A 24,596-nucleotide genomic window follows, 5' to 3' on the forward strand; every position below is an offset into this window, starting at 1 on the left:
CTTCTGAAGGAAGTGAAAAATAGTAAAAATACGATGAAAGTACCAGAGAAACACATTCATGCTAAGGTTCGTAGAACTCAAAGTCCTACCTTTCGGAGGTAAAGCAATCAAACGGAATGTTGATCGGAACCTGGCATTTACTTGCCTGATTTCAAGACAAACACGATGATCGTAAAGAGCAACAATAAGAAGAACAGTGACTTACTAAACATCAAAATTGGAGGGAGACACAATATAAGTGATAAAAAATCCAAAATGGATAAGGTTGTGGAACCAATGAAGCATTTATATGCCTATTTAGATTGTAATCCGTATGATGTCACTGCGCAGCGCTCGTAATAGAGACAACGGAAAAAAGAAAAGCAATCGATGGCGAAATCTGACGTTTTATCACAGCAGATCTAGATTTCAACTATTAAACAGTCCTCGGTGGCTCAGATGGATAGAGTGTCTGCCATGTAAGCAGGAGATCCCGGGTTCGAGTCCCGGTCGGGGCACACATTTTCATACGTCCCCGTTGACGTATGTCAACGCCTGTAAGCAGCTAAGGGTGTTCATTTCATTGTAATTTCATTCTAACGAGCTGCATGGTCACTGATGGTATCTGTTCTTTCGGACATGTCCGAAATAACAGATACCATCTTAGTATATAGGTGACGTTAGGCCAAAGTATCACGTAGTTCTGCAGCAACCAATATTGTTTGCTTCGTGACACTTTAGACTAATGTCACCTGTTATTAAGTGCAATGAAGACGACTATATAACACAAAAGTCTTGATATGTTGTAATAAAACGATGTATTTCGCGATCAGCTGCTGTTCTTTTCTCCATTGTGCACGCTGAGGCTGACGAAAAACATTTCGTAAAAGAATTAAAACGTATCTGCAATTGAGGAAGAAATTGTGGCAAATGTACCGAGAGAAAACGTGCTGGGGAGAAACTGGAAGCACTCCATGCGAAATGCTACAGAAGGATGCTAAACATAAAATTCAGGTCTCAAGTAGGTCTACTCACTGAAGTGAATGAATACGATAAGGAAAGAAACCTATGGAAAACTCTTGTTGTGGTGTCCAGAGGGTAGTTCACTTGATAGTGTAAGAATAATAGAAAAGAATAATTGATAATAACGTGCGAGGAAAGGAAAAGATAAAGATGGTGGAACGCATCATCAATAGAATAACTGACGAGTGTAAAAATAACACTTGTTGTGTCTGAACAATGGAAGCACAGGTTCAGAGGGAATGCATGTTGCTATCGTCTCGGCTTGGAACTTCCAGCAATTCCAGTCCCTGAGCGCTTCTGCGTATCTGATTCGATTTTGACGTAACTGCTCATATAAATAAACATTACTACACCGTTTGTGTTACGGCCGAAATGTGCGTTAAGCAGGATGATAATCAGACGGGACAACAGTGTGGCGCTGTGTATGTGAGGCCTTTCAGAGCCTACAGGCAGAGGAACCTGATCCAGCTGGCAGTTCGCTGATCACGCGCGCCTCTTCTCCCATGGGGTGCGTGCCAGCCATTGTGTGCTTCCTTCCGCCTAGATAGCAACAGCCTGCTCCTCAAGTGAATGGATTGATAGTTCCGTAGAGCTGCCATAATGGTAAATACGAGTGCTATCCGGAAATTAAGGTCAGATCGGTTGCGATATGGAAATCAAAAATGTTTTATTTGCAACAGTTAGCTACACCTTCCAGCAACTTCTCATCATAGTCGCCACTCCGACTTAAAGACATTTGTCGTAGCATTTTACCCTCGTCATGGAGGGTAGTCGCCAGTGCTTTCCGCCAATTCTCTACACTGGTCTACAGCTCGTTGTCTATGCCTCTTCACGGTCAGCCGTTAACGTCACCAGAGATGAACATTAGAGGGAGGCAGTTACGGGGTGTACTGTGAGTGATCGAACATATCCCATCTTCACTGGCCCTCAAAGTGTGGCCGAGAACTGTCATGAGTAAGGAAACGCATGATAGTTACGTTATGTGGGTTCCATGACATCAGGGGAAATCTCACATCAGGCCCTCATACTTGGCGGGAGACACTTTTTCTAGGCATATTTACGTGCTCACAGTCGGGATACGATCGGTCACGTTCCCGCAACGGCAAGTCGGCCTGTCTCGTTCCAGCCTCGGTCCCGTTCCCGTCTGTTTCGGTCTCGGTCTCGCTCGGCCGGACTCGTCCTTTTTCGCGTGGCCACTCGTTGTAGTTCCAATGCCGACTGCTCATAATTAGTTCAGTATCGAGTTGTTCGTTTCGTTCGCTTCGCACGCCCATTCTAGATCTGTTTCAAACCTCTTTTGAACTCTGAACTTCTGGTTCTTTTCGTATTCTATTCAGCGTCCACGACCGGCAATTAAAATGTATTTTATAATTACATAAATTACATAAAAACTACGTGGTATGTAATACATACATCTTTTCAGGCAACAAAACGGCGTATCAGCTTACTTCACAATTTCGATAAACAGCTGAAGAAATATTTGTAAAAAGGCAAGATTCTTTGCTATTAGACATGCAAAGGACGTCGCCACGGCACACACGAATTGCCATTTTCCGTCTTTTTTTGATCCAAGGTAAAAGAGCATGTTCATTGTTTTGGAAGGCAGGTCGACTTACAACCGAATGAAGCACGCGCTTCGAAATCGAGTGTATGGTGTCACATTTTGTAAAGAGAATACGATAACTCCTACAATACTATTTCAGTGGTACAGGGTGGAGCACGAAAAATCGGCCCCGAGTACTAGACTGCTCATTGTCGCTTACCAATCGTCATCTGTTGTTTGGAAGTTGTTTGCAATAGCTTATTTTTTATTTTTTCACTCCCTAATTAGTACATGTTTATCTATTATGCTCGTAGCGGTCAACAAATCGTGCGTAACTGGCGATCAGTCTGTACTCGGAACCGGTTTTTCGTACTCGAGGCCGGTTTTTCGTGCGCCACCTTATACTATTTCACTGCGATCAGCCACATAACGCTACATTGGGTTGTTTGTGGAAGGAGACCAGACGGCGAGGTCATCGGTCTCATCGGATTAGGGAAGGATGGGGAAGGAAGTCGGCCGTGCCCTTTCAAAGGAACCATCGCGGCATTTGCCTGGAGCGATTTAGGGAAATCACGGAAAACCTAAATCAGGATGGCCGGACGCGGGATTGAACCGTCGTCCTGCCGAATGCGAGTCCAGTGTCTAACCACTGCGCCACCTCGCTCGGTCATAACGCTACAGTTAGCTAAACGATATGTTTTGCAGAATCACGAAAATTAGAAGTTCGTGAGAATTCTGTTACGAATAAAAATTCTGTATTCCAGGGGGGAGGCCGGCCGGTGCGGCCGATCGGTTCTAGGCGCTTCAGTCTGGAACCGCGCGACCGCTACGGTCGCAGGTTCGAATCCTGCCTTGGGCATGGATGTGTGTGATGTCCTTAGGTTAGTTAGGTTTAAGTAGTTCTGAGTTCTATGGGATTGATGACCTCAGATGGTAAGTCCCATAGTGCTCAGAGCCATTTTTTTCCCGGGGGGGAGGCAAGTCCCCCTCTTGGTGCCTTCCATCTTCAGTCACCTAAGCTAAAATTTTCAGTTTTTCATAAGAACCATATACCAAGCATAATGAACGGTGAACGAGTAAAAATGAACGGTTCGATCACCGGTGAATTAGTTCCCAAGGATGAATGACTTTGCCCATCTCTAGATCATAAAGATAAATTATATGTGTGAACGAGCATTGTACTGTTGAAAAATTTCACCACCATGTTGTCACGTGAGAGGTAACACACGAGGCCGCAGGATGTGCATGAAGTACTGTTACGGTGTCAGAGTTCCCTTAGTCACTAACAGCTGTGACAAGAAGTCACAGCCGATGGTTCCCCTCACTATGTCGCCAACAGTGACACCGCTGTGCTTCTCCAAAACAATGTAAGAATGGGATCTGCAACCAGGTCGCTCTCATACTCGCCGACGATGTTCATCCGGGCTAGTGTAGCAACGCGATTCATCGCTGAACACAATGTGATGTCATTTATCAGCATTCCATGCTCCCTGGTCACAGTGCCACTTGAAACTGAACCGTTTGTGTCGCTTTGTTAATGGCTGTCTGCACATGGGACGTTAATTGCCTTGTCCGGTTACTCCTGCTCTCTGCCCAATGGCACTCGAAGCCCAATCGTTTGAGTTGCTTTATTAATGGCAGCTTGCGCATGCGTCATTAATTCTCTCGTCCGGCTGCTCCTGCCCTCCGACCAATGGCACTCGAAATTCAGTCGTTTGTGTTGTTTTGTTAATGGCAACCTGTTAATTTCCTTATCCATCTGCCGCCATTCTCAACCAACGGTGCTGGATGACATACAATATTGCAGGAAGTCCACTACATGTTGACAGGTGTCAGGTGCAGATGTGAAGAGGTTATCAGGTGCTTGGTGCACAATATGTCGATTCTTCCTTGAGATGGTCAGATGTGGTGGATGGGAACCTTGGCGATGAGTATGCCTGCCCTCACGTTCCCATGCAATCAAACATCATCCCAGTGTCAAATAAAAGTGCCCCACAAGTCTAGAATTTGCACGTTTCGATCAGCCGGTCAAATGAAGACCCACAATGACGCGGCGTTCAAACACTATCATGTGCTGCTATTAATGCCGTCTTACACGAGTACGTGGCATCTCCGTGTCCTACACAGTGACCATTCAGCACAAGACGCTGTTTACGGCCCTTGTTTAATCTACCAGGTCTGGTAATAGCACTAAACACAGACAGCGCTAATGCACTCTGGTGGTCATTGCACCTGTCACAGAGAATTGCAATTCTAATTATTGACATACCTACTGATGGTGTGTATACATACGAAGCTACATTGGTATCCAACCACGTCTTCTGGCTGCTTCACTGTTTTTGTCAGACAGTGTATTAAAGTATCACCAGTGGCTGTGATGTTGATTAGGTTAACACGGGAGAAGAGTGCCTATGCAGTTTGTGATATGTTCTCAAAATTGCTTGTAGTTCCACAGGAAGAACAAGAGCTTAACTAGCAGTGCAACAAGTGCACATGTAGAGCATTGATGATGCCTGGCAATTGAAATATTGCCTTTCTTCAATTTCAAAAAGATGGTCCCAACCTAAAACTCATGAATATAACATTAACAGCAACTGATGACTGAAAGTTCAATAACTTTTTTCTATCGCCGACTTTCACACATCTTTGTATCTATAACAATTCCAATGTGGAATGAGAGGATATGGCGAATGTAACGACAAAATACCTCTACCCGTTTCTCGCTGTCTTGAGACGCTCACTTGCACTGTTTACAATAATTAGGTGCTTTGAGGCCGCCGATTGTCTATTTAATATCATCCTTGAAGATGGTCGTAAAAAAAAGTGATTGATCGAATGATATTCCCAACTGTACTTAAATATATTTACACAGACAACTCTCAGAGTTACACGTGGCATACTGATTTAAGAAAGATCCAGATTCTACGTTCTGTCAACAACGAGGTCATTACAGACGTAGCACAAACGCTGAGGTGACAAAAAGATGTGGTCATATACCTCTACAGATGGCGGTAGTACAGCGTACACGAGGTACAAAAGAGCAGTGCATTGGTGGAGCTGTCATTTGTACTCAGGTGATTCATGTGAAAAGGTTTCCGACGTGATTATGCCAGCACGACGAGAACTGACAGACTTTGAACGCGGAGTGGTAGTTGGATCTAGACCCGTAAGACATTCCATTTCGGATATTGTTACGCAGTTCAGTATTCCGTCATCCGCAGTTTCAAGCGTGTGCCAAGAATACCAGTTACAGTTATTACCTCTCATCACAGGTAATGCAGTGTCTGACGGGCTTCACTTGACGATCGAGAGCACCGGCGTTTGCGTAGAAAATGGTTCAAATGTCTCTAAGCACTATGGGACTAAACATGTGAGGTCATCAGTTCCCTAGACTTAGAACTACTTAAACCTAAGGACACCACACACATCCATGCCCGATGCAGGATTCGAACCTGCGACCGTAGCAGCAGGGCGGTTCCGGACTGAAGCGCCTAGAACCGCTCGGTCACAGTGGCCAGCTGTTTGCGTAGAGTTGTCAGTGATAACTGACAAGCAACACTGCGTGAAATAACCGCAGAAATGAGTATGGGAGGTATGATGAAAGTGTCCGTTACAACAGCGATGCGAAATTTGGCGTTAATGCGCTATGGCAGCAGACGACCGACGCGAGTGCCTTGTCTAACAGCACGACACGACCTGCAGCGGCTCTCTCGGGCTCGTGACCACATCGATTGGACCGTAGACGACAGGAAAACCATAGCCTGATTAGATGAGTCCGAATATCAGTTGTTCAGAGTTGATGGTAGGGTCTGAGAGTGGCGCAGACCCCACGAAGCCATGGACCGAAGTTGTCAACAAACCAGTACGCAAACTGGTGGTAGCTCTATAACGTTGTGGGCCGTGTTTTCATGAAGTGACTGAGTCCTCCGGTCCAACTGAACCGAACATTGTCTCTAAATGGATATGTTCGGCTACTTTGAGACCTTTTATGGTCATTATTTTCCCAAACAATGATGGAGTTTTTACAGAGGACAATTTGCCATGTCACCAGACCACAACTGTTCGCGATTGGTTTGTAGCACATTCTGGACAATTCGAGCGAGTGATGTGGCCACCCAGATCGCCCGAGATGAACCCCATCGAACATTTATGGGACATAATCGAGACGTCAGTTCGGACACAAAATCCTGCATCGCAAACACTTTCGCAATTACGGACGCCCACAGAGGCAGCATGGCTTACTATTTATGCAAGAGACTTACAGCGAGTTACTGAATCCGTGCCAAGACGAGATGCTGCATACGCCGGGCGAAAGGAAGTCTGACGCCATATTAGGCGGTATCCCATGACTTTCGTGACTACAGTGTACACTATCTGATCAACACCACACAGACAGCTTTATGTAATATGGAAGCCACGAGAGGAGTACCTGCCAATATATAAGGAGACAGGGAGTATTTTGTTGTCAGTAGAATCGAAGTAACGGAAGAATGGATCGTTCAGAGCAGCTCAGTGACTTTGAAGCTGGGCTAGACATTGGATGACACCTGAGTAACAGACCCATCAGCGAAATATCAAATATTTCAATCTTTCTAATGCTATCAAAGTCGACTCCTGGTGATGTCACTCTGCAGTGTATGACCGAATTCGTACAGCTTTACGTAAATTCAAATTGTACTCTTACGTGGCGACGAACTGGTACAATCACATCAGATTCCTTATGGTTCAAATGGCTCTGAGCACTATAGTACTTAACAGCTGATGTCATCAGTCCCCTAGAACTTAGAACTACTTAAACCTAACTAACCTAAGGACATCACACACACCCATGCCCGAGGCAGGATTCGTAGCGGTCGCGCGTTTCCAGACTGAAGGGCCTAGAACCGCTCGGCCACACTGGCCGGCAGTTCCTTATGTATCAGTAATTAGAAAACTGATACTTTTCAACCAATTGGTCTTATTATTGTTTATTTCGTTTATTAATATCGTTTAAATACGACAACGACTGCTTTGCGTCTTCGGCAACTAAGTGCGAAATAAGACGCACGGTCTCCCTCTGGTGCCGCATGTCATTTGGCTGTGAAACAGATCGTAACTCTTCTCTTCGCACAGTTTTCAGCAAACACAAGAGCTTTTGCCTGTCGCTAGATGTAGTATATGCATTGTTATTGCTTGGCCACACAACGATATTATTGTCATTGTTTTTGTAATCCGAACCGTGTGTGCTCTAACTGAATTGTTATTACTCAAAAAATGCCATCAACCATTGATTCCGAGGCAGCTGGTGGATATAGGGGATCGATGGCACATATTTCACTCACTGTTACAAAAGAGCTGCCCTAAACTTAACACTACCTACCTTAGATGCCGTTTTGACACCGTGATTATAACAGCTAGTCCAATGGCAGCTAGCCCTGAATGTTGAAAAACATAAGTTAAGACGGATGAGTAGGAAGATCACACCTGTAATATTCGGATAAAGTATTAGTAGTGTCCAGCTTAACACAATCAAGAAGTTTAAAAATCTGGGCATAACGTTTCAAAACGATATGAGCTTGTGAGAACTGTGGTAGGGAAGGCGAATGGTCGACTTCGTTTTGTTGGGAGAATTTTAGGAAAGAGTGGTTCACCGTAAAGGAGATCACATCGTAGGACGCTGGTGCGACCTAATGTTGAGTACTGCTCGAGTGTTTGGGACCAGTAATAGGTCGGATTGAAGGAAGACATCGAAGCAATTCAGAGGCGGGCTGCTAGATTTGTTACCGGTAGGTTCGAACAACACGTAAGTGTTATGGAGATGCTTCGGGGACTCAAATGGGAATCCCTGGAGGGAAGGCGACGTTCGTTTCGTAAAACACTATTGAGAAAATTTAGAGAACCGGCATTTGAAGCCGACTGCCGAACTATTCTACTGCCGCCAACATTCATTGCGCTTAAGGACCACGAAAGTAAGATACGAGAAATTAGGGCTCATACGGAGACATACAGACAATCGTTATCCGTCGCTCTGTTTGCGAGTGGAACAGGAATGGAAATGAAATGTAGTGGTACAGGGTACCCTCCGCCACGCACCGTACGGTGGCTTGCGGAATATCAATGTAGGTGTAGATGAACAACTGTTTCTCTTTGCAGGCACAGGAGAAGAGATGTTAGGTGACTAACCTTGTTAAACTCTCTGAGATAAATACAGTATAATGGCTTCTTACGGTCGCCAAGATCTGAAGCGGTTAATTTAATTTTACTAATTCAAAAAATGGTTCAAATGGCTCTGAGCACTATGGGACTTAACTTCTAAGGTCATCAGTCCCCTAGAACTTAGAACTACTTAAACCTAACTAACCTAAGGACATCAAAGACATCCATGCCCGAGGTAGGCTTCGAACCTGCAACCGAAGCGGTCGCACGGTTCCAGACTGAAGCGCCTAGAACCGCTCGGCCACCAACGGCCGGCTTTTACTAATTCTGATATTCATTGAGAATTACTGCTCTATTCTGTTGATCTGCTTTATACGTAAAAATCAGGGAGGAAGCAAGCAATACTGTTTCTTATTCCACAATTAGGCTGCCACTTTTGCGGAAATAACTGCCGAGAATACCAAGCCACAGCCAAATCCACATCCGAGGCAAAATTCCTAACAAAGCGGCTTCCAATTGCCTCCCTTGGCACCGTCGACGTGTATCGTGCAACGGCTAGCCACTGACTGCGTACCGTTCACACCAAGGAGCCGCCCAGTTCGACCGCCAAAACCCCCTTTCACATCGCGCCTTGCCACTTCCGTTGTGGAGGGACTTCACTACATCTTTTATATTTTACAATACAAGTGCCCTAAGCACGAATCAGTTTCAAATATACATTGTTTTTCTTATAAATATACGCATATTATAAAATTTCATTATTTTAAACATCATTTATGTTGTTCCATATAAACATCACAAACTTTAAATTTCCTGTCACAAACCAATGACCTTAACTACCAAAGAATAAAAACTTCATAATTACAGATACACAGTTACATAATATAAACCTACTTGTAATAGATATAAGTGTTACACCTTGCCCCATCGTGGTTGCATCGTCAAAACTGTGGTGGCTAATGATCTTACACAGCTTTTTCTCGTCTCTGATATATCACTAAATAGCGACCAAAATGACGCTTTCCAGAGCCATTGCTCCAGCGGTAGCCATGGCTCACAACACTTCACAGCGCTTTAAGTCAGGAAATTCTTCCATCCGCGACTTGATTTTTTCTGAGACAACTTAATAACGTGCAGGTAAACGCCACACCACATTGGGAATGTTTCGTCGCACTGTTTATCACAATTATAATTTTACATCTTCGTTAACTGACATAGTATCAGCACACTTCGAAGCCTCACTACGTTGTTTTCCCTGCATTGTTGCGCACGTCACCACGGAGCACGCCAGGCCAAGCGTCCAATTAGAATGCTTGATTTTCGCGTCAATACTTTTACTTCTGGTTAATTCATTATTCAAACCTTTGGAACAGTGAAGTCATTTACAACTTTATCTTTTCAAAGAAATGTATATAAAAATGAGTTATTTTATAACATACAAAGATATGATGGCTTTTTATCAATTGGGGAGGACTGAGAACTTCACCTAGCCACGCCAACTGTTACTCTGCGGCATTATGTAAGCTATGACATAGCACTTACATTTGCACCCGAGGATGCAACTTAAAAGTTGCGAAACCGATTGTGTGAGTTTATGATTGACCCGAAAAATATAGTTACGACAATTGAACATTTCATTCTGTTTCATTTTAATAGTTTTAACGGTGATTTTAAATAAAAATTGTTAACTGTATGCATTGTCAAGCATTCATGTATAACGATTTTAGCTGTGGTTGCCAAAGTTTTAAAATGATCTGTAACTTTTAGGGACAACACGTGAACACGAACTACATGAGGAAGGAATAGGAATATTCAGAGGTCTTCGTAATGATTCAAGGAAGATGAGATAAAGGAAATACCCGTGTTACTGACTTAAAAGAAGATTGCACCACCGACAAATTCATGTCCTTTCAGTATCTTTATTGTAACTTTCTGTTTTTGAGATACTCCTGTAGTTCAAGATGTAAAACATTTAATAAATGCTACAGAACAGAGGTTTCCTGTAGTTTACTGTTATTATGAGCAGCACATTTGTTCACTGCTTACAGAAAACTGCAAGAAATTTCGCGAAAATTTATGTTAGTGCAGGTAGATACTTTAACAAGAGTCCAGCATAGAATATTTCTCACTCGAGATTTTGGATATGAACGAAACACAGGTGGTACAGTTTGGCCGATCATGTTTAAGTGTTTGCTCGCATGTAATGCTATTTTTTTCTGTTTCCTTAACCACGACAGCACATCGTTTTGCTTAGTCATGAATCTGATTTTGATTAGGCATTTATCACAGACAACGTGTTGAGGTTCGAAGAAAAGTAGGAAGCCACGTTCATTTCAAATTGTAGTGAAGTAAATCGAAAAAGAAAACAGAAGTACATAAGGAAAAAATGGACAGTGGTAGATTTTCTTGTTTCTTTTCTTCGCTTTAATATGGCTCAGGAGTTCCAGATAGTTTGAACTATATGGCGGTGTTGAGAGTAATGCTCCACAGACTAGTTTCATCACAAGAATAATGCGAGAACATTCTTGGTGTTTTCTGCCAGTGATCAAGGTTACATTTTCGCAAGTAGAGTTGAAATATATATTTAAATCCTGTGTAACCTCAAAATTTTTTGTGCAAACACAGCGTTCATCGTTTCGTTACATCCAGAAAACATTCAGATTTTAATATAGCTGTCATTCGATAAAGGTCAATGCTTTTCAAACTGTTAAACGTATTGCTCTGCGAGTCCGATATTCATGACTGTCCTGAACTGACATATCCGAGAACGGATTTGCGTTGCACGAAGTACACAGAAACTAACAGTTTTATTTCGAAACAGTTGTGGTGAGTGAGCGGATTTATTTATTTATTTTGCGTCGAATTAGTAACAACAGCCGCATCTCAAAATACATGTCGCACTAGAACGAAGGATGTTGTGCAAAGCACATCTCTTCATACAGTTATGAATAATGTCTCTACATTCATTCCTAGCATTTTAAATTCGAAGAAACCTGTCTTTCAAATTCAAATATTCAAATGTGAGTGAATTCCTAAGGTACCTAGACTTACACACTATTTAAACTAACGCAAACTAATTTATGCTAAGAACAACACACACACCCATACCCTAGGGAGGCGCAATCCGTGACATGACGCCTCGAACCGCGCGGCCACTTCGCGCAGCAACCTGTCCTTGGGCAATGTTAATTCTATGTTATATATACACACATCAAAAAAAGTTTTGCATCACCTCGGTTCTGAGAGTTCCGAATCCTGCACAGAAAATGCAATAGAGATCAACATAAACATCATTTCCGCCCTTTTTATTGCTCACGAAAACCAAACATTGCATGTTGTACCATCATACAGCGAGACCTTCAGCGTTGGTAGTCCAGACTGCTGTGCACACCGGAACTTCTAATACCAAGTAGAACGTCCTCTTGCATTGAAACATGCCTGCATTCGACGTGGCATACTATCCACAAGTTCATCAAGTCACTGTTGGTCCAGATTGTCCCACTTCTCAACGGTGATTCGGCGTAGATCCCTCAGAGTGGTTGCTGGGTCATGTCGTCCATAAACAGCCCTTTCCAATCTATTCCAGGAATGTTCGATATGGTTCATGTCTGGAGAACATGCTGGCCGCTCTAGTCGAGCGACGTCGTTATCCTGAAGGAAGTCATTCACAAGAAGTGCACGTTGAGAGAGCGAATTGTCGTCCACGAAGACAAATGCCTCGCCAATATGCTGCGCATGTGGTTGCACTATCGGTCGGTGGATAGCTTCATGTATCGTACAGCCGTTACGTCGCCTTCCATGACCACCAGCGGCGTACGTCGGCCCCACATAATGCCACTCCAAAACAGCATGGAACCTCCACCTCGCTGCACTCGCTGGACGGTGTGTGCGAGGCGTTCAGCCTGACCGGGTTGCCTCCAAACACGTCCCCGACGATTGTCTGGTTGAAGGCATATGAGACACTCATCGACGAAGAGAACGTCATGCCAATCCTGAGCGGTTCATTCGGCATTTTGTTGGGCCCATCTGTACCGCGCCGCATGGTGTCCTGGTTGCAAATATGGACCTCGGCATGAACGTTTGGAGTGAATTTGCTCATCATGCAGCCTATTGCACACAGTTTGAATCTTAACACGATGTCTTGTGACTGCACGAAAAGTATTATTCAACATGGTGGCGTTGCTGTCAGGGTTCCTCCTAGCCATAATCCGTAGGTATCGGTCATCCACTGCAGTAGTAGCCCTTGTATGGCCTGAGCGAGGCATGTCATCGACTGTTCCTGTCTCTCTGTATCTCCTCCATGTCCGAACAACATCGCTTTGGTGCACTCCGAGAAGCCTGGACACTTCCCTTGTCGAGAGCCCTTCCTCACATAAAGTAACAATGCGGACGCGATCGAACAGCGGTGTTGACCGTCTAGGCATGGTTGAACTACAGACAACACGAGCCGTGTACCTCCTTCCTGGTGGAATGACTGGAACTGATCGGCTGTCGGACCCCGTCCGTCTAAAAGGCGCTGCTCAAGCATAGTAGTTTACATCTTTGGGCGGGTTTAGTGACGTCTCTGGACAGTCAAAGGTACTGTGTCTGTGATACAATATCCACAGTCAACGTCTATCTTCAGGAGTTCTGGGAACCGGGGTGATGCAAAACCTTTTTTGATGCGTGTGTAAGCTGTCACTAGCACTAAGGAAGTACTGTTATTTTACATCAGCGATTTATTTTCTTTATATCTCTTACAAGTTTCACGCACCAGATTATATTATTTTTATTTTTATTCGAAAAAGTATTGTGATCTTACGAACCTTGACCGATGATCCCTCATGTAAGTGATTCCTCCTATTCATTTGGTCAGCTTGTAATGCATGTGCACCTAAATAATTCGCAGGGACTGTTTGCGATGACTCTAGAAGTTGTAGTGTTCCACAAAACCCTAAGCTCGAAGCGTTAATTGACCGTGACTTGTGAAACATCTAGTTTTATGGGTCAATGTGAGACAAACAATGAAAGAACGAACTAAACTACTGAAGTAACATTTATAAGTATGTTAGAGCTTATAAATGATACGTGTTCTCAGTGTTCAGATTACTGTTGTTGCTGATATGGACAAGCAAATTGGCACTTCAGTAATCGAACAGGTTTTCACTTGTCTTCCTTTCTTATCATAACGCCGGCCGAAGTGGCCGTGCGGTTAAAGGCGCTGCAGTCTGCAACCGCAAGACCGCTACGGTCGCAGGTTCGAATCCTGCCTCGGGCATGGATGTTTGTGATGTCCTTAGGTTAGTTAGGTTTAACTAGTTCTAAGTTCTAGGGGACTAATGACCTCAGCAGTTGAGTCCCATAGTGCTCAGAGCCATTTGATCCATTTGATCCTTATCATAACGTTTAATCTAATGTGTATTTATGCCACTATGTATCTTCAACAGTACCATAAAGCGACTTAAACAGTCGTAATGCTCATTAATCAATTCCGCCTGGTGATATGGTTTTCCCAAAAATTTATTTCTCTTCGAATTTTGCTTAACATTTGTTTCTTTCATATGTTTCTAGCGCACTGAACTTTCAATGGTCTTTAGTAGAATATCGTTTCGAATCTAGTTAGAAGAGCTCGAAAATTATTTCTTTCCCTCTATCATTCTTCTGTTTCTCAGAATTACCTAACACTAAACACAATCTTAAGCTTATTTGTCTGCATAGCTAACATGAAGTTACCGTTGTTATTCGTAATTAATCCTTCAGTTTCTGAACACAATATCAGAATTGCTTTCATAGTATATTTATTCCTTGTTAAACTAATTTATTGTCTTTACACACAAATTGTATTTCGTTGATATCAGTAACGTAAGATCTCACTTGGCGAGGGCAATATTCATATCACCACCTGGCCATTATGGAGCAGATTTTCTGTTGATTGGCTAAACAGTTTCAAGAAAATACAACCCTAATCCTTCAATAAGGTCACAGCTGTTTCTGCCTCCCATCATTGTCCCAACAAGCTGGTGTTCCATTTCTATCAGTCTGTGACGCTGGGCTACTTATCTCTAACCTTTCGCTTTCTTCCTCCAAAATGCGAAAATGGTTACACTTCTAAGCTTGGAAGTGTGAACAATATAATGTTCTAGAAAGGCACAATTTCAGATGAATCATGAATACTAGATAAAGATTCAAAAACATGTCTAACATGAACTGACTTTGCTCTATTACTAAAGGAGAGGAGCGTACCTTACCGCCCGATATCGGTTTCAATGCACAGCTTTAACGTGACAGGTAAGACACTCGTCCCCTTGTTTTGTGAAATAGTCCTCAAGTGACCTATTGCGAAATACTACCGAGAGCTCACTGAAACGGAACACACTTTCATCAGCAAGCGATGAAGCTGCTATTCGCAGTGAATATTTCATACAAACGGTTTCTGTGTCATCCTGTAAATGTATGTGCTCCTGTTAGGTAGAAAATACATCCAATTCCACTCATGTGGCTTTACTTGCGATGCTGTCTGACTAGCAGTGTCGAAGAATGGTAATAACTAAGCCCTCAGGCCTGAACATTATTCAAGTTCATTTTTATGAACCAAACGCGGTTACCGAGACGGGTAGCCCATTGATTACCACGCTTGACTCGCATTCGGGAGGACGACGGTTCAAACCCGCGTCCTCGCATCCTGATTTAGTTTTTCCGTGATTTCCGTAAATCACTTAAGGCAAATGTCGAGATGATCATTCCCTGCTCCCATCTTGTCCTCCGTCTGGAATGACATCGTTCTCAAAGGGACACAAAACACTAATCTCCTCCTACGGTCTCCGTTGTCATTATGACACTTTCGAGTATGACTGTGAAGAGAGATTGTGCTTCTATCCAGACCAGCGGAGTAGAATATCAACATATTAATATGTCACGCTGCAAGGCATGAGTTGTTATGAGACTACGTGGCAGATTAATTGCTTGTGCCGGACCAGGACTCCAAGCCATATCCCTGTATTTTGATGCCAATGCTACGATGGACTGACCATTCAAGCACGGCTCGCGAGGCGCCATCCCAAATTCAGTTTAGTCAGTTTCTAAATCAGTGTCTGCAGAAACGTGTTACGCAAGATCACAGTGATGATAGACCACCTGATGATGGTGGTTGAACTCCGTGACTGTGGATTAAATTGTTTGAAGAAATTCACCAACCAATCACTCAGTGGCTGATTACAGTATTTTTTCTTATAATTCAGTACCGCTTTATCCATTATAGATTATCACACGGCAGTGGTACAAGGTACAGTCATATTAATGTGACCACCGCCTATGTTCGACTCACCCTGTGATAACCACTCAGAGACGCCTGATGGCAGCACTAGCAATGGAGGTTATATAAAATGTACTGGTGGGTCAAGGGTAGAAATGTTTCCGAAATGGATAAGTCTGTAAATTGACCGCGTGCCGCCGTGGTTAAAGTATACCATGCATGGCAAAATGGCGCTATCCAAAACCGGCGGCAAGGCAATTCTGATGCACCACGGGACATAGATAACAGCGATGAACAATGGCTGACAGATGTGTAGAGGCGAACAGATGTGCAACTATTGAGCAACTGACTGCCCGTATGGCTCAAATGGTTCAAATGGCTCGAAGCACTATGGGCCTTAACATCTGACGTCATCAGTCCCCTAGACTTAGAACTACTTAAACGTAACTAACCTAAGGACATCACACACATCCATGCCCGAAGCAGGATTCGAACCTGCGACCATAGCAGCAGCGCAGATCGGGACTTAAGAGCCTAGAACCGCTCGGCCACAGCGGCCGGCCTGCCCGGATTAACCAAGAGGCTACCTGCAGTGTCTCCCCAACGACCATTCAACGAAAGTTGCTGCGTATGGGCCTCCGCGGCAAGAGCATGATTCATCCACCCATTCTGACTGCTGTTCATCGGCGACAGAGGCTGGAATTCGCACACCATTACCGCAACTGGGCGTCCGCTGCGTGGCTACAGTTAGCCTTTTCAGATGAATCACGTTTTATGCTCCACGGGGCAAATGGCCCTCAAACATCTGAAAGCAGACACCCTGCAGCCATCGTCGGACAGGTCCAGGCCGGAGGAGGGGGCGTTATGGTCTGTGGAATGTTTTCGTGGCATATCCTGGGTGATCTCGTCATTCTGGAAGGCACAGTGGGTCAACACAAGTATGCACCTATTTTTGGAGACTGTGCCCACCACTACATGGCATCTAATAGCAGGACAATGCAACATGTCACACAGCTCTGAATGTACGTGTGTGGTTCGAAGATCAGCAGGGTAAGTTTACCGCACTCCGGTGCCCATCACACTCTCCGAATTTCAACCCAGTAGAGAATCTGTGGCACCGACTCGATCGGGCCGTGTGTGCCATGGATCCTCAATCTAGAAACGTAGCGCAGCTGGCCACGGCACTGAGGCTCTTCAGTATCTTCCAGACCCTCATTGGCTCCCTTCCGTCTTCCTTCACGTCTTACACAGCCCTGCGTCTGTGGGACGGAGCATGTTTCGATCAGCCATTGGCCTGGACGACGGCGTCCCCAACACGACTGTGAACCAACTGTAACAAGAAACATGATTCATCCGATCAGGTGACACGCTTTCAAAGATCCACAGCCCAATCTCGACGATTCCGTGGCCAGTGCAATCACAACTGACGATGTCAGTCTACATGGAAACACGAAGGCGTTGTCTGTTGGGGAGCCCCATGCTCAACAACGTACTCTTAACGGTGTGCTCCGAATTGCTTGTGCCTGCACCAGCATTGCACTCTGTTTTCAGATCTGCTACAGACCGTCGCCTATCCCAATTGCAGAGCGGTAAAGCCTCCGACCTCCATGTTCTGCAACGATGCTTGGAGATCCTACACGTTTCGCCCACTTGCACTTTCACTTACCAAAGATGTTCACGGCTGTAGCACGCGAACAGCGTAATAGCTACACCATTCCCGGGGTGCTCGTTAGCAACCACCGGGTCATAACAATCTACCTTTTGCGAAATTCGCTCATGTCGGGGAACTTCTCCATTTGCGATCCTTATTGTCGCTAGAGTAATTCCTCATTCGTATCGGCTCCGCTTACATACTTTCAAAAATGGCTCTGAGCACTATGGGACTTAACATCTGAGGTCATCAGTCCCCTAGAACTTAGAACTACTTAAACATAACTAACTTAAGGACATCACACACATCCATGCCCGAGGCAGGATTCGAACCTGCTACCGTAGCAGTCGCATGGTTCCGGACTGAAGCGCCTAGAAGCGCTCGGCCACCGCGGCCGGCCTATATACTTTCCTTACTGCGTCATGTGCCCGCAGGCAACGGCCTTGCTGCCGTAGCTACACCGTTTCCCGTGAGATCACTGAAGTTAAGCGCTGTCGGGCGTGGTCGGCACTTGGATGGGTGACCATCCAAGCTGCCATGCGCTGTTGCCATTTTTCGGGGTGCACTCAGCCTCGTGATGCCAAATGAGGAGCTACTCGACCGAATAGTAGCGGCTTCGTTCAAGAATACCATCATAACGACCGGGAGAGCGTTGCCCTGATCCCACGCCCCAATGTCCTGCCCCTTCTATCCGCATCCTCCACTGAGGATGACACGGCGGTCGGATGGTCCCGATGGGCCACTTGTGGTCTGTAGACGGAGTGGTGGTCACGTGCCCGCTACACCAACAGGCGGTACTGAGTCTCGCGGTGGGCTACATTGTTTTAACTGAGCAGTGACAGATGCTACATGAGAGGCGTTGTGCGTCACGGAGAGGTTTACTGCTGCAATTTGGACAGAGAACTTTCCGGGAAGAGTTGTACAACATATTACTTCATCCCACATACAGGGCGACGATAGTTGAACTAGACGAAAAAAACGTAAATTAGTCACAAACTACGGTGTGCACACACTTTATTCAACACGTAAACGTCACTACAGGTATTCGGATTTAGGTTATGACACGTATCAATGGTGATGATGTGGCGCAGACCAATAGCGAAATTCTGCATGACCCGCTGAAGTGTCGGAACATGGATGCTGTCGATGACATCATGAATGGCTGTTTTCATCTCAGCAATGGTTTTTGGGTTATTGCTGAACCACGTCTTGTCGAGATCAGGATCACTTTGGATAATGGTGATGAAATCATCTTACAAAACCTTCACGTACCGTTCGGTAGTCACCGTGCCATCAAGGAATATCGGACTGTCTTTGACTGGACATGGCAAACCACACTGTCATCCATTGAGGGTGAAGAGACTTCTCGATAGCGAAATGCGGATTCCGAGTCCCCCAAATGCGCCAGTTTTGCTTATCGACGAACGCATACAAATGAAAGTGGACTTCGTTGCTAAACCAAACCATACAATTTACATCATGCTCTGGGACCAACCGTGCGGTTTGAACGTAATGACGATTTTATTTCATATAGTTCAGTAATTGTCACCGTCTACATCTCCTGGAATTACCACGACGGAAAATTCCAGATTAGACCTAATATAGAGACTTATGTTACCGACAATCGTTCTTTCGACGCGCCATTTGCGAGTGCAGCGGGGAATAGGGGCTCAGTTAGTGGTAGCTGAAGTACCCTCCGCCACATATCATTAGGAGGCTTGTGGATTGTAGTGTAGATTTAGATCTGATGAAGCAAGTAACTTGACACTCGCTGCACGGAAGTCATGGGACAGAGAGATGCAAATATACAGATTGCGGTAGTATCGCATGCAGAAGGTACAAAAGGATACTGCATTGGCGGAGATGTAGTGAGTCATGTGAAAATGTTTCCGATGTGATTATGGCCGCGAGACGGGAATCAACAGACTTTGAACACTGAATGGTAGTTGGAGCTAGACGCATGGGACATTTCATTTCGGAATTCGTTGTTTGTTGTTGTTGTGGTCTGCAGTCCTGAGACTGGTTTGATGCAGCTCTCCATGCTACTCTATCCCGTGCAAGCTTTTTCATCTCCCAGTACCCACTGCAACCTACATCCTTCTGAATCTGCTTAGTGTATTCATCTCTTGGTCTCCCTCTACGATTTTTACCCTCCACGCTGCCCTCCAATACTAAATTGGTGATCCCTTGATGCCTCAGAACATGTCCTACCAACCGATCCCTTCTTCTGGTCAAGTTGTGCCACAAACTTGTCTTCTCCCCAATCCTATTCAATACTTCCTCATTAGTTATGTGATCTACCCATCTAATCTTCAGCATTCTTCTGTAGCACCACATTTCGAAAGCTTCTATCCTCTTCTTGTCCAAACTATTTATCGTCCATGTTTCACTTCCATACATGGCTACACTCCATACGAATACTCTCAGAAATGACTTCCTGACACTTAAATCAATACTGGATGTTAACAAATTTCTCTTCTTCAGGAACGCTTTCCTTGCCATTGCCAGCCTACATTTTATATCCTCTCTACTTCGACCATCATCAGTTATTTTGCTCCCCAAATAGCAAAACTCCTTTACTACTTTAAGTGCCTCATTTCCTAATCTAATTCACTCAGCATCACCCGACTTAATTAGACTACATTCCATTATCCTTGTTTTGCTTTTGTTGATGTTCATCTTATATCCTCCTTTCAAGATACTGTCCATTCCATTCAACTGCTCTTCCAAGTCCTTTGCTGTCTGACAGAATTAGAATGTCATCGGCGAACCTCAAAGTTTTTATTTCTTCTCCATGAATTTTAATACCTACTCCGAATTTTTCTTTTGTTTCCTTTACTGCTTGCTCAATATACAGATTAAACAACATCGGGGAGAGGCTACAACCCTGTCTTACTCCTTTCCCAACCACTGCTTCCCTTTCATGCCCCTCGACTCTTATAACTGCCGGAATTCGTTAGGGAATTTAATACCGCGAGGCCCACACTGTCAAGAGTGCGCCGAGAATACCAAATTTCAGACATTACCTCTCACCACGGACAAGACAGTGTCCGATGGCATTCACTTTGCGACCGAGAGCAGCAGAGCTTGCGTAGAAATGTCAGTGCTAAACGACAAGCAACACTGCGTGAAATATCCCTAAGAAATCAATGTGGGACGTACGACGAACGTATCCGTTAGGACACTGAGGCGAAATTTAGCGTTAATGTACTATCGTAGCAGAAGATCGACGGGAGTGACTTTGCTAGCGGCACGACATCGCCTGCAGCGCCATATCGTTTGGACCCTACACGACCGGCGAACCGTGGCCTCGTCAGATGAGCCCCGATTTCATTTGGTAAGGTTCAAGTGTGGTGCAGACACCACGAAGCCATGGGTTCAGGTTGTCAAGAAGGCACTGAGCAAACTAACGGTGGCTCCATAAAGATGTGGGCTGTGTTTACATGAAATGGCCTGGGTCCTCTGGCCCAACTGAACCGATCACTGACCGCAAGTGGTTATGTTCGGCTACGACCATTTGCAGTCATTCACCGACTTCATGTTCCGAAACAACGACGGAACTTTTATGGATGACAATGCGTCATATCGCCATGTCACCGGACCAGAATTGCTCGTGATTCGTTTGAAGAACATTCCTGACAGTTTCAGCGAATGATTTGGCCACCTAGATTACGTGACATAAATCTCATCGAAAATTGTGGGACATAATCGAGAGGTCAGTTCGTCCACAAAATCCTGTACCGGCAACACTTTCGAAATTGTGGCCGGCTACAGAGGCAGCAAGGCTCAATATTTCTCCAGGGGACTTTCAACGAGTTGTTGAGTGAATGCTACTTCGAGTTTCTGCACTATGCCGGGAAAAAGGTGATCCGACACGATGTTAGGAGGTATCTCATGACTTTTGCTAACTCAGCGCAAAGTGGAAACTAGTTCCTCAGGATACCTAAACGAGAAAAGAAGAAAATGTATTTTTTTCTTAATTTTGCGCCTTGTTAGCAAACGGAAACGTAAGTCTAGAAAGCGAATGTCAGAAGCCTACCGCTGATATTTTTTCCTTTCGTATCACTTGTTGCTTTCTGAATTAGTTTGTCACAGTTTAAAGGAAATGTCGGTTCTTACTTCAGTCGAATCCTGAAATGCATTTTATAGTCGCTTAACCTGAATTATCAAACGCAAATGTAAGTCTAGAAAGCAAATGTCAGAAGCCTACAGCTGATATTTTTTCCTTTCGTATCACTTGTTGCTTTCTGAATTAGTTTGTCACAGTTTAAAGGAAATGTCGGTTCTTACTTCAGTCGAACCCTGAAATGCGTTTTATAGTCGCTTAACCTGAATTAAAATCACAGTTAAATAAAACGCTATGTTCTGATGGCTAAGGGAGTGGAGAGAATATAATATTACTACATTACAAATATAAAACTAAACAGAATGGGCCAAATTTTGCCAACTGTGTTGTACTCACGGAACAAGTTTTAGTTGAATAACAACATTATGCATTGCTCTTTGGTAATATTTTCGGCGCATATGACGGTGAATATGATAGGAGAGTGCAACTAGATTTGACGGTGAGTTTCATGGTAGCCAAACTGTTGTGAGGCCTGGCGTCATTGAGTGGCAAGCGGAAGTTTCTTATCCTCTGGCGCGACTGGAAATTGAGGCTTTAAACCGAGTTAGTGTCGTTCTGTAGTGTTCTGAATTGACAGCTACTCGAGTCTCCAAGGCATCCAAAAGAAATGACATCTTGGCTATCTAAGAACACTGTGCTGATTACTTTACCTGCAGTAGAGTGTGTCTCGAACTGCTTCTTTGCTGGAAAATTCGCATTTCACCACTCCATGGACTGTTTGAGAGATTCTAGCTCTTACAAGGGAACCTCCCCATCGCACTCCCCTCAGATTTAGTTATAAGTTGGCACAGTGTATAGGCCTTGAAAAACTGAACACAGATCAATCGAGAAAACAGGAAGAAGTTGTGTGGAACTGGGAAAAAATAAGCAAAATACGCAAACTGAGTATTCCATATGCAAGATAGGCAACATCAAGGATAGTGTGATCTAAGGAGTGCCGTGGTCCCGTGGTTAGCGTGAGCAGCTGCGGAACGAGAGGTCCTTGGTTCAAGTCTTCCCTCGAGTGAAAAGTTTACGTTCTTTATTTTCGCAAAGTTATGATCTGTCCGTTCGTTCATTGACGTCTCTGTTCACTGCAATAAGTTTAGTGTCTGTGTTTTGCGACCGCACCGCAAAACCGTGCGATTAGTAGACGAAAGGACGTGCCTCTCCAATGGAAACCGAAAACATTTGATCGCAAGGTCATAGGTCAACCGATTCCTCCACAGGAAAATATTCATTGACCTTGTTATTGAAGTCGCGAGCTATATTTGCTGGATTCATATTGCCCACGGAATACATCTCACGTATTTAATGCACTCTCGTCCAAAGTAGCGAACAGTCAACTGCCAGCCAGGGAGCCTCGTTAGCAGGAATACTCTCTTCCGTGCGCAGTAGTCGACTGACGTCGTGTGTTTCGATGTTTGTTTAGGTGTAGCGTCCCCATACTACGGCGCAGTTACCTCGCATCGGACGGACGGACGGACAGATAATAATTGTCTGAACATAAAAATTAAACTTTTCACTCGAGGGAAGACTTGAGCCAAGGACCTCTCGTTCCGCAGCTGCTCACGCTAACCACGAGACCACAGCGTTGGTGAGCCCAGAGTATCCTTGATGCTGCCTATCTTGCGCATGGACTACTCAGTTTGTATGTTTTGCTTATTTTTTTCATAGTTCTACACAACTTCTTCCTGTTTTCTCGATTGATCTGTGTTCAGTTTTGCAAGGCCTATCCACTGCGCCAACTTATAACTAAACCTGAAGGGGGTGCGATGGGGAGGTTCCCTTGTTAGTAGCGACACTACGTCTCATGTGTGTTGATGGTGATGTTCAAAAAAGTTTCACTTTCTGCCTCTTATTCGTCCAGCAGGTCACGAATAATTTCCATTTGACGATTTTTTTTCCTTGTCTAAGAATGCTCTGGACCTATCTTGAACACACTTTGCGATTATTTAGGAGAAGAAGAACTTCGTAGCCGAGACCACTGCAAAGAAAAAAACTTTATTGTAAATAACCGGTTTCGGTAAAACTAAGTTGTCATCTTCAGATCTTCATAAGAAATTCTTCACCTAAGTAGTCACTGCTGATCGCCTCCACGAACTCAACACGAGTAAAAAACACTTCAAGTAACCAAAGTTGCGTGACATTTTGTCTGAGGCATAACAGTCGACATCCAGCTGTGAACAAAATTTCGTGATCATAATTCGGGGATTATCACGGATGAAATGACCGAAACGCTGTTCATTACGAAATATGACAGTGAACAGGGTCTACGGAGGGGTGGCTTGTAGTGCACATACTTTACACCTCTACTGAAACGCGGCACTAACCGCCTCACATTCCTCACGTCTACTATATCGTATCCACACACCTTTTTTGATGAACAGCTGTAAGTCGTTGAATTTGTACGAGAAGTTACTTTGGCGCTTATGTGCGTTTCTGAGTTAGAGAAATAGATGGAAAGAGATCCTTCGAATGAAATTTCATCTCATCTGCTTAGGCTGCAATGTGTTGTTAAGGTCTTCATCACGGAATTTCATGCACTGCTGGGATTAAGACAGGGAGGGCTGTATGACGTGGGCTGCTCCTAGCAACGACAGACTCGCAAGCGGCGGGATCCTATTGATCGCGTGTAACAAGTGGCGGTAATACGCCACCAGCCGTTGCGGCCTAACCCCGCTCTAATTACGTGAAACGACTAATTATAGTAATAGGTACTTTGCACTGTGTTGTACAACACGCAGCACTCTGGAGAGAGACTAATGGAACTGCCGTTCGGCGCGAACACCTGTTTCTGGCGCTGCTTGAACGGCCAAACTACTTCACCGAGAGCAGCTGTGGCAGTCCATTCGCTTACGCACCGGCTGAGTAATTGAATCCTGCGAAATTCTGATCAGTTTTATTGATTCAAAGGAGAGTTTTCGCG

The 24,596-nt window shown here is 44.5% G+C and overlaps 1 non-coding gene across 1 annotated transcript; it reads left to right on the forward strand.

Annotated features, from left to right (window-relative positions):
- Positions 1 to 423: 423 nt before the first annotated feature.
- Positions 424 to 497, forward strand: Trnat-ugu. Its single transcript has one exon. It is a non-coding gene; the product is annotated as a tRNA-Thr (tRNA).
- Positions 498 to 24,596: the final 24,099 nt, after the last annotated feature.

The sequence above is a fragment of the Schistocerca americana genome, chromosome 2 (genome assembly GCF_021461395.2).
Source record: "Schistocerca americana isolate TAMUIC-IGC-003095 chromosome 2, iqSchAmer2.1, whole genome shotgun sequence".
NCBI lineage: Eukaryota > Metazoa > Arthropoda > Insecta > Orthoptera > Acrididae > Schistocerca > Schistocerca americana.